This window comes from Bombina bombina, chromosome 3 (genome assembly GCF_027579735.1).
Source record: "Bombina bombina isolate aBomBom1 chromosome 3, aBomBom1.pri, whole genome shotgun sequence".
NCBI lineage: Eukaryota > Metazoa > Chordata > Amphibia > Anura > Bombinatoridae > Bombina > Bombina bombina.
Window position 1 is genome coordinate 466,795,663 of NC_069501.1, and position 13,525 is coordinate 466,809,187.

Here is a 13,525-nt window from a genome sequence, read left to right on the forward strand (position 1 = left end):
CCTTTTCTGTGCAGTAGTTTTTTAACCCTTTGAGTGCTAAGCACTTTCCCACCCGGGGGCTAAGCTGATTTGTTTGTTTTTGTTTTTTTTAAATATATTTATTTTTAACTTTTATTTTTATTTTTTTCAGATCCCCTAGACTTACACAAAAGGTTAGGCGATTACCTTTCAAACGGTGGGTCTTGGGGGTCTGTAGCTGCTTAGATACCTGAGATACAGGCTTCTAAGCAGCATGCCCCCTTTCCCTATACTTGTCATTGTCATTTTTAAATAAAAGTTGCGCGGTGACGTCAACGTGCAAAACGTGAAGCCCCGGCGATGCCTGTCACTATACAGGCCCGAACGCCGGGGTAGGAGCGGGTGGGAGCCCCCAGATCTCCCTCAAGGTGGGAGAGTGCTAGTGACGGCTCTGAGTCGTCATTAGCACCAGAGTGGAAAACTCTGCGACGGTTGAGAGCGGTCTTTAGCACTCAAGGTGTTAAACTAGCGTGTCAACTACATGTAGTGCGCTCCAGCATTAGGTAAAACTGTCGGCTCGTTTAGACAGTGAGCCCATGATGCACTAGTTTCAAAAATGGCACCCAGAAGAGGACGGTGTTCTATCAAGAACTCCAATACATCGAAAACTCCAATCTGACGTCATTTCCGGTGATTCCATACATCTGATTGGTCCGTAACCAGTGAGTGACAGGATTCACAACCAATCAGATGGGCACTGTAATCGCCTATCTACACTATCTATTTTGCCTCCGCCTGGGGGATTCAAGGGGGGCAAAGCCCCCCTTGTAAACCTCATTCCCCAAGGTTTACTTGGGGTAAATGCCAGAGGATCGGCAGTGCGCCCCCCCAGACAGAGGCAAACAGATATTAAAATAGAAGAGTTACCGGAAGTGACGTCATATTGGAGTTTTCGAGGAATTGGAGTTCTCGACAGAACAACGGCTTTGCAGAAGTGGTAAGTATGGGTTTAGCAGACAAATAACATTTTTTTTTTTTTTTTAAATGCAAACAAAAGGCTATCCTTAAGCTACACGAATTTCAGCATTATGTACCATGTTACTGTTACCCAGTGTGTTCTGTCCCTTTAAACACATTCTTGGAAAACTGCAGCTATATAGTGCTTCAGGCACTTGCATGCTCCTGAACCTATCAACATTCCAAGGATACCAAGAGAACCAAATTTGCCACTTTCTCACACAACTAAGAGTTTAATCCACTCTCTCATCATTTCCCTGCCTTGACTATTGCAATTTCATTCTCTCTGGCCTCCCTAGTTGCCCTCTATCTCCTTTACAATCCATAATAAATGCCTCTGCCAGGCTGATCATCCTTACACGTAGATCCTCATCTGCTGCACCTCTCTGCTAATCACTTCGCTTGCTTCCTCTAACCTCCAGAATAAGATACAAAATGCTGACTCTGACATTCAAGGCTCGCAATATCACTGCTCCCCCCCAATATCTCCGACCTTGTCTCCAGATGCTATCCCCTTCGTTCTGTTCATGACCTCCTTCTCTCCTCCTCTCTTGTTACCTTCTCACATTCCCTTCTCTTTAACCTATAAGTATTCCAGGACAAGGTATATACCTTTTGAAATATACTGGAGGTGAAAAATTAAAGTTAAAGGGACACTGTCGTCAAAAAAAAATTCTGTCTAAAAGTTCAAGCCCTGAAAAATATGAAGTCAAAACTATTTAAAGTTAAAGTGATGGTAAACGTTAGAGTTTTGGAAATGCTAGTCTGCATGTAAGGAGTAAAATAAAAGTATGTTTTATTCATGATTTTTAATTAAACATTCACTAAACATACTTTTATTTTATGTTTTCTTCTACTAACATGAACCCTCCGGCCATTCTCCGCAAAGCTAACTTTTTTTCACAAGGTGAAGTTTCCACCTCTTCTCCAGTAGCTGTATTCACAAGGGCCCTGATGATCAAAGGATTCCAATTTGAAGAGAAATTCTAGTGCAGACTTCACTGGGGCTGAACTCACTGAATGCTCAAAGGAAAAGGGTGAAACTCTCCAGCACTGCAAGCTCTCTCTCATTTCTGTGGGCCTGATATTCAAAACCTTGCTGATCAGTCTCGTTGGTAAGGTCCTTAAAAAAAAATATTTAGAAACACAAACTTCATAGTGAGAAATGTTTATGTTGCTATGTAGTGTTCTTTATGTGAAACAGAGACTCCTATAATACAATACAAGGTCTAAAAAAATCCCAAAGATGTGATTTCTCTCCATGCCAACAAGGTTTTGAATATCAGGCTCTGTATATAAAGGAGAGACAAGCCCAGTGCAATATAGCACTGCGTGATATTAGAGTTTTGTTACACTTAGACATTGTGCTTTTTGTATTTTATATTACTTTACATTTCAGATTTAGTCCTTTTAGTATTAATATATTTAAAGAGACATGAAACCCCAAAAATGTATTTCATTATTCAGATAGAGAATACAATTTTAAACAACTTTTTAGTGAGGCTGCATCCAGGTGGATTCCGAAAATTGCAGGGTGGTGAAAGAATCCACCGCAGGATTCCACTGCCATTTTCGGAATCCACCTGGATGCAGCGTAGGCACACCCGAAGCCTTAAGAAAAGAAAAAAAAACGCAACCACCCACACAAAATAACTAAAAAACACGTAACCGCCCGCAAGAAGTAAAAAAAAAAAAAAACTAACCTCCCGCACAAAGTATTAACAAACACCTAAACCACCAACCCCCACATCACAAAACAATAAAGTAATCAACCCCTAATCCGCAAATAACATAATTAAAATATTAACCCCTAAACCGCCAACCCCCCACATCGCAATAAACCTAATTAATCTATTAACCCCTAAACCGCAAAACCCCCACATCGTAATAAACCTATTTAACCTATTAACACCTAAACAGACAAACCCCCACATTGCAATAAACCTAATTAACCTATTAACCCCTAAACTGACAAACCCCCACATTGCAATAAACCTTATTAACCTATAAAAAATAAAAAATCCTAAAACTAAGCCCCAAATAGGTACTCACTCCTGAAGTCCAGCGGAGAAGGTCTTCTTCTAGGCGGCTCCATCATCTTCTATCTTCATCTGGAGCAAAGGTGACGTGGAGCAGAGGTGCGGAGCTGACTTCCCCGATGCACAGATCCTCAGCGGCTGTACTCAACAGCGGCGGTCCTCAGCATTGGCGGTTCTCGGCGATCGTCCGTCGCACATTGAAGATTAAATGCAAGGTACCCCATATTTATTTGGATACTTTGCATTCCTATTGGCTGAAATTTTGAAATCAGCCAATAGGATGAGAGTTACTGAAATCTTATTGGCTTATTTGAACAGCCAATAGGATTTCAGTAGCTCTAATCCGATTTCAAAATTTAAGCCAATAGGAATGCAAGGTAACTCAAATTGAATGCGGTACCTTGCATTCAATCTTCAGTGTACGACGGACATCGGATGGAGAGGAGCCTCCACGCCACCGAGGACCGCCGCTGAGGATCCACGCATCGGGGAAGACAGCTCTGCACCTCCGCTCCATGCCGTCTTTGTTCCGGATGAAGATAGAAGATGATGGAGCCGCCTGGAAAAAGACCTTCTCCACCGGACTTCAGGAATGGTGAGTACCTATTTGGGGCTTAGTCTTAGGCTTTTTTTTGGGGGTGGCTTTTTTTTTAGATTAGTGTTTTTTGGGCTGGAAAAGAGCTGATTGCCCATACCAATGGGTAGTTTATTTTTTTTTTTAGTGTTAGGTTTTTTATTTTTGGGGGTTTGGTCGGTGGGGGGGGTTTACTGTTAGGAGGGATTTAGTAATTTTTAAATGTAAAAGAGCTGTTTAACTTAGGGCAATGCCCTACAAAAGGCACTTTTAAGGGCTATGGGTAGTTTATTATTAGATTAGGGTTTTTTATTTTGGGGGGATTTTTTATTTTTATAGGGGTATTAGTTTAGGTTTATTTTTTTTATTTTGGATATGTTTGTTTTTTTTCTGTAATTTTACCTTTTTTTTATTTTTTGTAAGTTTAGCTTGGGGGTTTGTATTTTTTAAACATAGACTGCCCCTCTAGGCAGGCTTATCGCCTAGTTAATTATAAAACCATGCTGATTTGCACTCATAATACCGTTATGATCCCTTCAAGTATTGGAAACCCCAGGCAGCTTGAAACCTTCCACCCTAGGAGCAGCAACTTTGTTTATCCTAGTGTCAGCATTTCATTTTCACTTTTTAAGGATCATAATATTAAAATAATATAATTCTGTGTGAGCATTTGTCCATGTGAGCATTTATCTGTGTGAGCAATTTTTGGTGTGAGCAAAGTTCCTTGTGGTTATTTTTCCGTGTGGGGATTTTTCATGTGAGCATTTATGACAGTGGGGGGTTTTTTGTACGAGGAATTTTCACGTGGGATTTTTTTCTGGTCACCAGAACAATGTTCTACACAGAAAATTTTGTCTGATGGGTATAGTTATGAAGTAGCAAAGCGGAGGAAGTGTAATATTAAAACATTTGCTGTTGTTAATACCAGTTACTTATGCAATTAATTTGTGATTGGGATAGCTTGATGTAATATAAATCAATTTAAAGGGATTGGAAACCCACATTTTTTCTTTCATGATTTAGATAGAGCATGACATTTTAAGCAACTTTCTAATTTACTTCTATTATCAATTTTCTTCGTTCTCTTGGTATCTTTATTTGAAAAAGCTGTAATGTAAGCTTAGGAGCCAGCCCATTTTTGGTTCAGAACCCTGGGTAGCGCTTGCTTATTGGTGGCTACATTTAGACACAAATGCTGAGGTCCAGGGGAGAACACTGTAGTGTCAGGTGTAAATTTCCTACCAGTGTTCATTGATGTATATATTCTTCTAATGCTAAATGAGCTTCAGCAGGAAGTACCATAAGCCAACGAGCATTAGTAGAAAGTACACAACTGATAAATGTGTATTATTTTTAGCTTACACTTTTACTGTTTCATTTTTTACGTTTTAATGTTTGTTTACAGTTTCTGTTTTAATCACTTCCATGACACTAATGATTTGAAATTATACTGTAAAATGAATTTGAAAAGCAGCATACATTTATTTTTAAAGGGACAGTTTACTCAAAAACATTCTCCCCTTTAATTTGTTCCCAATGATTCACTTTACCTGCTGGAGTGTATTAAATTGTTTACAAGTATTTCCATTACCCTTATATTGGCATTTGAAATAATTTATTTAGCCTGTGGTATCCCCACCCATTCTGAAAGTTTTTGGCCTCAAGGCCAAGCTGTGTTAACACAGCCAGTAGAAGAAATTACACTCCCAGTGGGTTATAGAAGAGATAAGGTAATAAAATGTTACTTTTCCATTGTTCTCTCCAAGTATTGGTGATTGGTTTATAGACAGGTATAAGATAAAGAAGCAGGTATATGTACACAATGTGATAAAGTAATGAGATCTGATTATACCTACAAGCTCAACCCATTTTATTAGGTTGTTGCTTCAAAACACAAAATCAGCTAATTCATATACACAAATAAGCCTTCAAAAAGCAAATCTTATATATTTTATACTCTGCATCTGGTAAAAAAAAGATATTGGAAACACATTAACGGAAAAACAATTTTATAGTATACTGTCCCTTTAAGTATATAATGAACTTTTTATGATTATAAACGTTTTTTGTATACATGTGTTTTTAAAGTGAGTTTCTAATATGTGAAAAAAGCTGTATTTATATAAAGAAAAAGAAAAAAATGGAGTATACTTTTATCTAGAGCTTGGACCTACAACATATCCAGTTTAGGCCTATTAGAATACATTTTACAAAATGCAAAATGATTATACTAACAAAAGGAATCATACAGAATTATAATCTGTCATTTCAGTAATAAATGTTTTCACACCTACAATACTCTACTGACTGACTCAGTTTAGGGTGGCGGCTGTTAAGGAATAAAAAAATAATAAAAGTATCAAGGAAGTGCTAATGCGGGGAAGAGTTTTAAAGGAACAGTTATCACTTTGAGAATTTAATATAAAATACTGACATATGCATAGTAAAACAACTGTAATATCATTTCATTATTTATTTTGCCCAATGTTCCTGTAAAAATTGTGATTATCCTAGCTTTGTAAAGAAATCTAGAATTTATTAAAGACTCATAGACAGATATTTTCTTAAAACTTTATATTTACTGCTCTCTTCAGCTGTTCCAAGTAGATATAAAATACATTAACAGAAAACACGAAAAGAACAATATAAAGGAACAGCAGTGTAATCAGGGTAAAAAACACAATTGGGAGATGCAGTAGATCGCTCATAGTGACTATATACAGTCCAAAGTGTCTCCAAGCCTTCTCTTTCTTGTTTGATGCGGATAGGAAGAAAAGTAATCAAAAATAGAAAATAAAACTTTAGTCAACAGATCACGATGAAGAATATGAACCATAGACAGAATCCAATACAGAGTCTGATGAGGAAACAAAGAACACATTTCCTTGAAAAGCTTTGGTGTTGTCCAACCATAAGGCAGGAACAAAGGCGTAAGAACATATGAAGGATTCTCAGTAGAATATGTTACCAGTTTGAACTCAGTGGAAGGTCTCTAATTTGTAGTGGTTGCAAAAAATAATAAGTGTTATAACTAAGAGATTATTGATAAGAACAGAAGGTAGTAAAATATAGTCCAAAAAGAGAGGGAAAGATGAAGATAAATTTTGGGTAGAAAATGTTTGTCTGTGTCTTAAATAAAATCTCTATTATCCCTTTACTAGGCTAGGATAATCAGAATGTTATTACTAAGACCAGAGACTCATATTTTGCTAGTTTAAAGCAAAAAAATGGATCAATTAATCAATTTAGTACCACTTGGCTGGATTCAAGATTCTTGTACAGATACTGCTTTCAAAAAGGCTGTAAAGGATCACTAAACACAAATAGTAAACTACTGTCACGACTATTCCTGTCTCTTTAAGGAAGTACCTCCTCCTCCTCAACACTGCCTTTATCAACTGTGTTCAGACAAGCAAACTTTGCTTGATTAATGCATGTCAGTTGCATTGCTACTGAAAACAAGCAGCAGGGTTTCTAAAGAGCGTCTATATCCTCAGGGGATTTCAACAGAGAGGATCTTCGAGTTTCCTGTCATCTATTCCTTTGCTTATCAGTAGGCTCATCAACTTTGTTTTGTTTTCTCTTCAGATTCCACTTTGTTGTGCCTGTAGCGTTCAGTGTAACGCTAAACCATAAATCTTAGACAAACATTCCCATTCTGTCTGTTACAGGTTAGCTAGACTAATTGCTATTAAGGGGTAGATTTATCAAAGCCATTCTCCTTTAATTCCGTCCAAAATAGCGCATACAAACTGATCATCATATTCATCAAAGGACTCTGCGCCTATAATTGTGCAAATCTGAAAGAAACTTCTTCGCACTCCGCTTGCATTCGCCTAGGCGCACCGGCGTGCTCCAGAGTGCAACAATATACATTAGTAATAGGCGTGATTTAACAGCCCGACCTACCAATACGCCCAGTTTCTTATTTATCATTGCTTTGCGCCGATAGGGAACTGAAATTTAGGCTTCAATTGCGTGTTGTATATTTCGCCATACAGACTAAGATGAACACCATTATAATACATGCTTTTACATCTTGTGATGCAGTACTTTCTTCTTTTAACTAATTTTTAATGGCTCAGCGCCAAGAAGAGACTGTTATTGCCAGAAATTTGCGCTTCCACAGGCGCATATGGGTACCAACAATTTTATATATAGATATATTTATTTTTGCGATCTTAAATTATCAACATATGGCAAAAACAGCACAGAAACTTTATATAATATAAATATAAGCTAAATAGTTACCTAAAAAATGCTTTTTTAATAATCAAGACATGGTAGCGTAAATATTTATAGGGATGTACTTTGATAAATAGCGAGTAAATAGGGAGTAAATGCTTTTTTAGACTGGCGAAATTTATCATTATTATGCCCCAGCTCGCCTACGCAAAGTTACGTCTATTTTTTTTATAATTTCAGGCGCACATGTGCACTTCTCTGGAGGCGAGCTTGGGTACAGTTACAGGCGAAGCACATACAGAGTTCGCCTAGCCTTTGATAAATCTACCCCTAAGTTGTTTATGCACTGCTTATGTAAAGCTCATAAGTTGTCACAACAAATACCTACATATATCATTACCTATTGTTTTTTGGATATTGAATTCATCATAGTACTTTATTTAGATACAAACTAGTTGTAACTGGTTATGTGTTGCAGATTAATCAATCCATATATATAAAAAAAATAAAAATGGATCCTAATGAAGTAGCAACTCAGATTACTACCTTAAATCAAAAGGTGGATTTTCTTTCCAGACTTAATGAAATTACCTCTCAATCAGATGTACCAGCATACATAATACCTCCAGAAAAGATAGTCGCATTGTCCACTTCTCTTGAACAAGAGATACTAACAGCATTGAATTCAGATGATCAAATACCTCATACACAGGTCATAAAAAGCTCAACAGGATTATATTATCATAACAATCTACTATATGTCTTTCCATCATTACGCAACAGCCTTCTTAAACACTTCCATGACTCTCCTATCTCTGGTAACCCCCGTATCACCAAGACATTGGAGTTACTCAAAAGAGCATTTTGGTGGCCAAAAATAGACACCACACTCTATGAATATGATACCACTTGTGAAATTTGTGCTCGGAATAAAGTAAACAGCAGAAAACCTTTTGGTTTCCTTACTCCACTACCCATTCCAGATGTGCCCTGGAGTTTTAGATCATTTGATTTAATTGTAGATTTACCAAAGTCTCAACACCGCAATACTATTCTAGTGGTAGTGGACCACTTGACTAAATTGTCCCACTTTATACCTTTAAAGAAATTCCCACAACTCAAAAGACTGCTGAAGTCTTCATCTCTCAAATAGTAAAATTACATGGATTAACATCAACTATTCAAAGTGATCGGGTTATGCAATTTACTTCAAACGTCTGGAGACACCTATGTAAATTGCTGCAGATTGATTCAAGGTTATTAAGTGCTTACTACCCACAGACAAACAGACTCACTGAACATGTTAACCAAAACCTTGGAACAATACCTTAGATGTTATGCAACACATTTACAGTCTGATTGGTTGGAACTCTTGCCAATGGCAGAATTTGCCTATAATAATTCTATTAACTCTGCTAGTAAAACTACTCCTTTTTTTGCCACATACAGTTACCATCCACAAACCCTTCCAACATTACCAACTACCTCCTTATCTCCGACAGCCTTGGATTTTTCAACAAATATTAACAATTCCCTCATACTTTTAAAGAATCATTTAGCAGAAGCAAAAAAGAAACAAAAATGATATTATGATCAACACCGAACTTCACCACCGCATTATAAACTCAATGATCTAGTTTGGCTTTCTACAAAAAACCTCAAACTGAATGTCCCTAGTAGGAAACTAGGAGATCAATACGTTGGACCTTCTCCCATCAACCGAATCATCAAATCAAATGCAGTATCTCTGACTCTACCAGATAATTACAAGGTCCATCCAACTTTCCTTGTATCTCTACTAAAACCATATAAAGAGGATCGAAACCTGGGAACGCCAAAAGATTCCTAGACATCCTATTATGGTCAAGGACCATCTCGAATAGGAAGTTGAATCCATCCTCAATTCTAGGATAAGACATAAGATATTGGAGTACCTGATCCATTGGCGTGGATACGGTTCTGAGGAGGATTCTTGGATTCCTTATACCGAGATTCATGCTCCTAAGCTTGTCAAGTTGTTTCATAAACTTCACCCATTAAAACCTACATGTTTGAATCCTCGTAGTGGATTCCTTCAGGAGGCGATACTGTCACGACTATTCCTGTCTCTTTAAGGAAGTACCTCCTCCTCCTCAACACTCCCTTTATCAGCTGTGTTCAGACAAGCAAACTTTACTTGATTAATGCATGTCAGTCAGTTGCTTGATTAATGCATGTCAGTTGCATTGCTACTGAACACAAGCAGCAGCGTTTCTAAAGATTGTCTATATCCTCAGGGGATTTCAACAGAGAGGATCTTTGAGTTTCCTGTCATCTATTCCGTTGCTTATCAGCAGGCTCATCTACTTTGATGGAGCCGCACCGCGTCGCAAGGATGAAGATAAAAGATGCCGTCTGGATGAAGACTGGATGAAGATAGAAGATGCCCGTCTGGAGGACCACTTCTTGCCGCTTGGCTGAAGACTTCTCCCGGCTTCGTTGAGGACTTCTTGCCGCTTGGATGAAGACTTTTCCCGGCTTCGTTGAGCATGGATGTCCGGTTTTCAAAAACTGTAAGTGGATCATCGGGGGTTAGTGTTAGGTTTTTTTAAGGGTTTATTGGGTGGGTTTTATTTTTAGCTTAGGATTTGGGCTGAAAAAGAGCTAAATGCCCTTTTAAGGGCAATGCCCATCCAAATGCCCTTTTCAGGGCAATGGGGATCTTAGTTTTTTTTAGATAGGATTTTATTTGGAGGGGGGGTTGGTTGTGTGGGTGGTGGGTTTTACTGTTTGTATTTTTTTCTTACAGGTAAAAGAGCTGATTTCTTTTGGCAATGCCCCGCAAAAGGCCATTTTAAGGGCTACTGGCAGTTTAGTTTAGGCTAGGGTTTTTTTTTTATTTTGGGAGGGCTTTTTTATTTTGATAGGGCTATTAGATTAGGTGTAATTAGTTTAAATATTTGATAATTTCCTTTTTATTTTGTGTAATTTAGTGTTTGCTTGTTTTTTTGTAATTTAGTTAATTGTATTTAATTAATGTAATTTATGTAATGTTAGGTGTTAGTGTGAGGCAGGTTAGGTTTTATTTTACAGGTAAATTTGTATTTATTTTTACTAGGTAGCTAGTAAATAGTTAATAACTATTTAGTAACTAGTCTGCCTAGTTAAAATAAATACAAACCTGCCTGTGAAATAAAAATAAAACCTAAGATAGCTTCAATATTGATGCCTATGGGGAAATCGTGCACGAGCACTTAAAAACCAGCTCAAAGCAGCGCTGGTATTTGTGTGCAGTATGGAGCTGACCGCTGCCATATTGCCTGCTAACGCCGGGTTTTTGCAAACCTGTAATAGCAGCGCTATAGGGAGGTGAGCGGTGGAAATAACTTGCAAGTTAGTACCGAGCCGCTCATAACGCAAAACTCGTAATCTAGCCGTATATATGTTTTCTATATATTTATGTTTATGTTTTATGTGGCATGCCACCATAAATTAAATGGGGTGTATTTAGAATCTAGTACAGAGGGATATAAAACACGTTGAGTAGCTCTTTTTGGAACTGGTTGTTTAGCCTGGTTCTTTCAGGTGGTTCTGTAGTAGCCTTTGGATTTGCTATATTGCTACAGTATCCAAACTTTTATTAAAACTGCAATGTGGCTATTGTAATACTATCTGAAAAAGAACACATTAAATGAATGCATATTTGAATGTTATATAATACATTTATTGAAACAGCATTTGTAATATGCTGTGTTGAGTACAAATTTGCCATCATGAGGTACAAAGGGCTTGTCACTGGGGCAGTACCCTTAAAAGGCCAGATTTGCACCATTTTTAAGGGTACAATATGGTACCATAGCACTGAGGTCCAATCTAGTCAACAAAGGTACATATTTGCCTTTGAAAGTACAATCTGCAAGGGTACCAATTTGTACCCATGTTACAGCGGTGTACCTTTGAGGGTACTGCCCCAGTGACAAACTGTTGTACCCCTAAAGGTACAATTTTTGCATTTTTTTTCTGACAGTCTAAGGAAGATTTTTCTCAGTTAATCACACAAGTTGGAAAACTTAAAAAAGATGGACTAGCAGAGGTAAAAGCGGATGTATCACAGCTAGGATACAGATTGGAACAATTAGAAGATACAGATACACTGACTACAGACCATGGTTTGCTGACACAACTACTATCTCAAGGTAAGATAATTAACCATCTACAAACTCAACTAGAGGACCTTGATTATAGAGGCCACAGACAGAATCTCAGAATAAGATGTATCCCTGAAAAAATAACCCAACCTCAATTAAACTGATTTCTACAAGAACGTTTTCTCTCAGTGGTGAAAGACACTGCTGAGAAAGGATTTCCTCTAGATAGAACCAATAGAGCTTTGTGACAACCACCTAAAAACACAGCTCCCCCGAGAGACGTCATTCTAAGATTTCATAGATATGAAGATAAAGAGAAAGTACTAACAGCAGCCAGAAAGATAAAGCAAATCACCTTTGATGGAGACCCGATTCAAATATTCCCCGATCTTAGTCCCTTAACCTTAAACAGAAGAAGAGAGGCTAGATACCTCACACTACACCTACAAGATTTGGGGATCAAGTACAGATGGGTCTTTCTGTCTTTAAGTTGAAAAAGATAATCAGACCGCCATCTACCAGACCCCATCCGACTTGGAGGACTTTTTCAAAATATTAAACATTGATACACCTTCTCTTCCATCGATATTCGATGAGGAACCAACTGGAGATTAATCATCAAGCCGCCCCAAACCTCAAAAACCCAACTGGACCAAAGTGAGAAGAAATAGACTCAGGAATCAAGTGGATGCCTCCACAAAGCCAACCCTAAGCTCAGAACCACCAACATGAAAGTATACAGTAATGACTTGTTAGATGTATACCAGTAATAGTTGTTACTACTTAAGTTTCTTTATTTAATAACTAATGTCTATAACAACCTAGCCCCTACCCTTAGGGCTGCAAATATATAGATATATAATGTTATATTCCCTATATATATATATATTAATGATTGCCGGAGGTGTTTTTCATAAGTTAAAAAACCCCTATGGATTTACCACCCTTAAGCCCCCATTTTGCACTCTCCATTGTAATACTAGTGTCTATCAAATTGAGTACCAACCTTCTAAGCATAGCTAACACTAGAGGGGTTTTATTGTTCTCAAATTTGTTATATGTTTTTGACTTATATTGTTTTTCTTATTGTTATTATTATTTTTACTTAGATGGTCATGGCTCCAGCATTTTAATACATCTTTGCAACTCTGTCTCTCTCCCTCTAATGCCCCTTCTACCCCTGTTCCCTTCCAGATTGAGGACCCACCCGACTGACTTGTTGAGTGAATGGTATCCAGCTAACGTTGCCCTGCCCCACATGGAAACCCCCCGATATTTTAGCAAACCACAACACCAAATAAGACAAATTTTTGTATAAAATGCATACACAAAGACTTAAAATCTTGACACAAAATGTCAAAGGACTAAATTCACCCCACAAGAGATCAAAAGCCCTTAACTGGTTTAAACGCCACCACAGGGATATTGTATTTATGCCAGAGACACTCTTTGCTCTAAATTCTCAACCTAGATGTAGCTCCAGGGATTACCCACTAGGGTACTTTAGCTCTGCACAAACGAAACATAACAGAGTAGGTATTCTTTTTCACAGAAAAATCCCTTTCCACCTCCTACACAAAGAAATAGATGACAAAGGCAGGTTCATCTTTCTAGTAGGCCTGTTA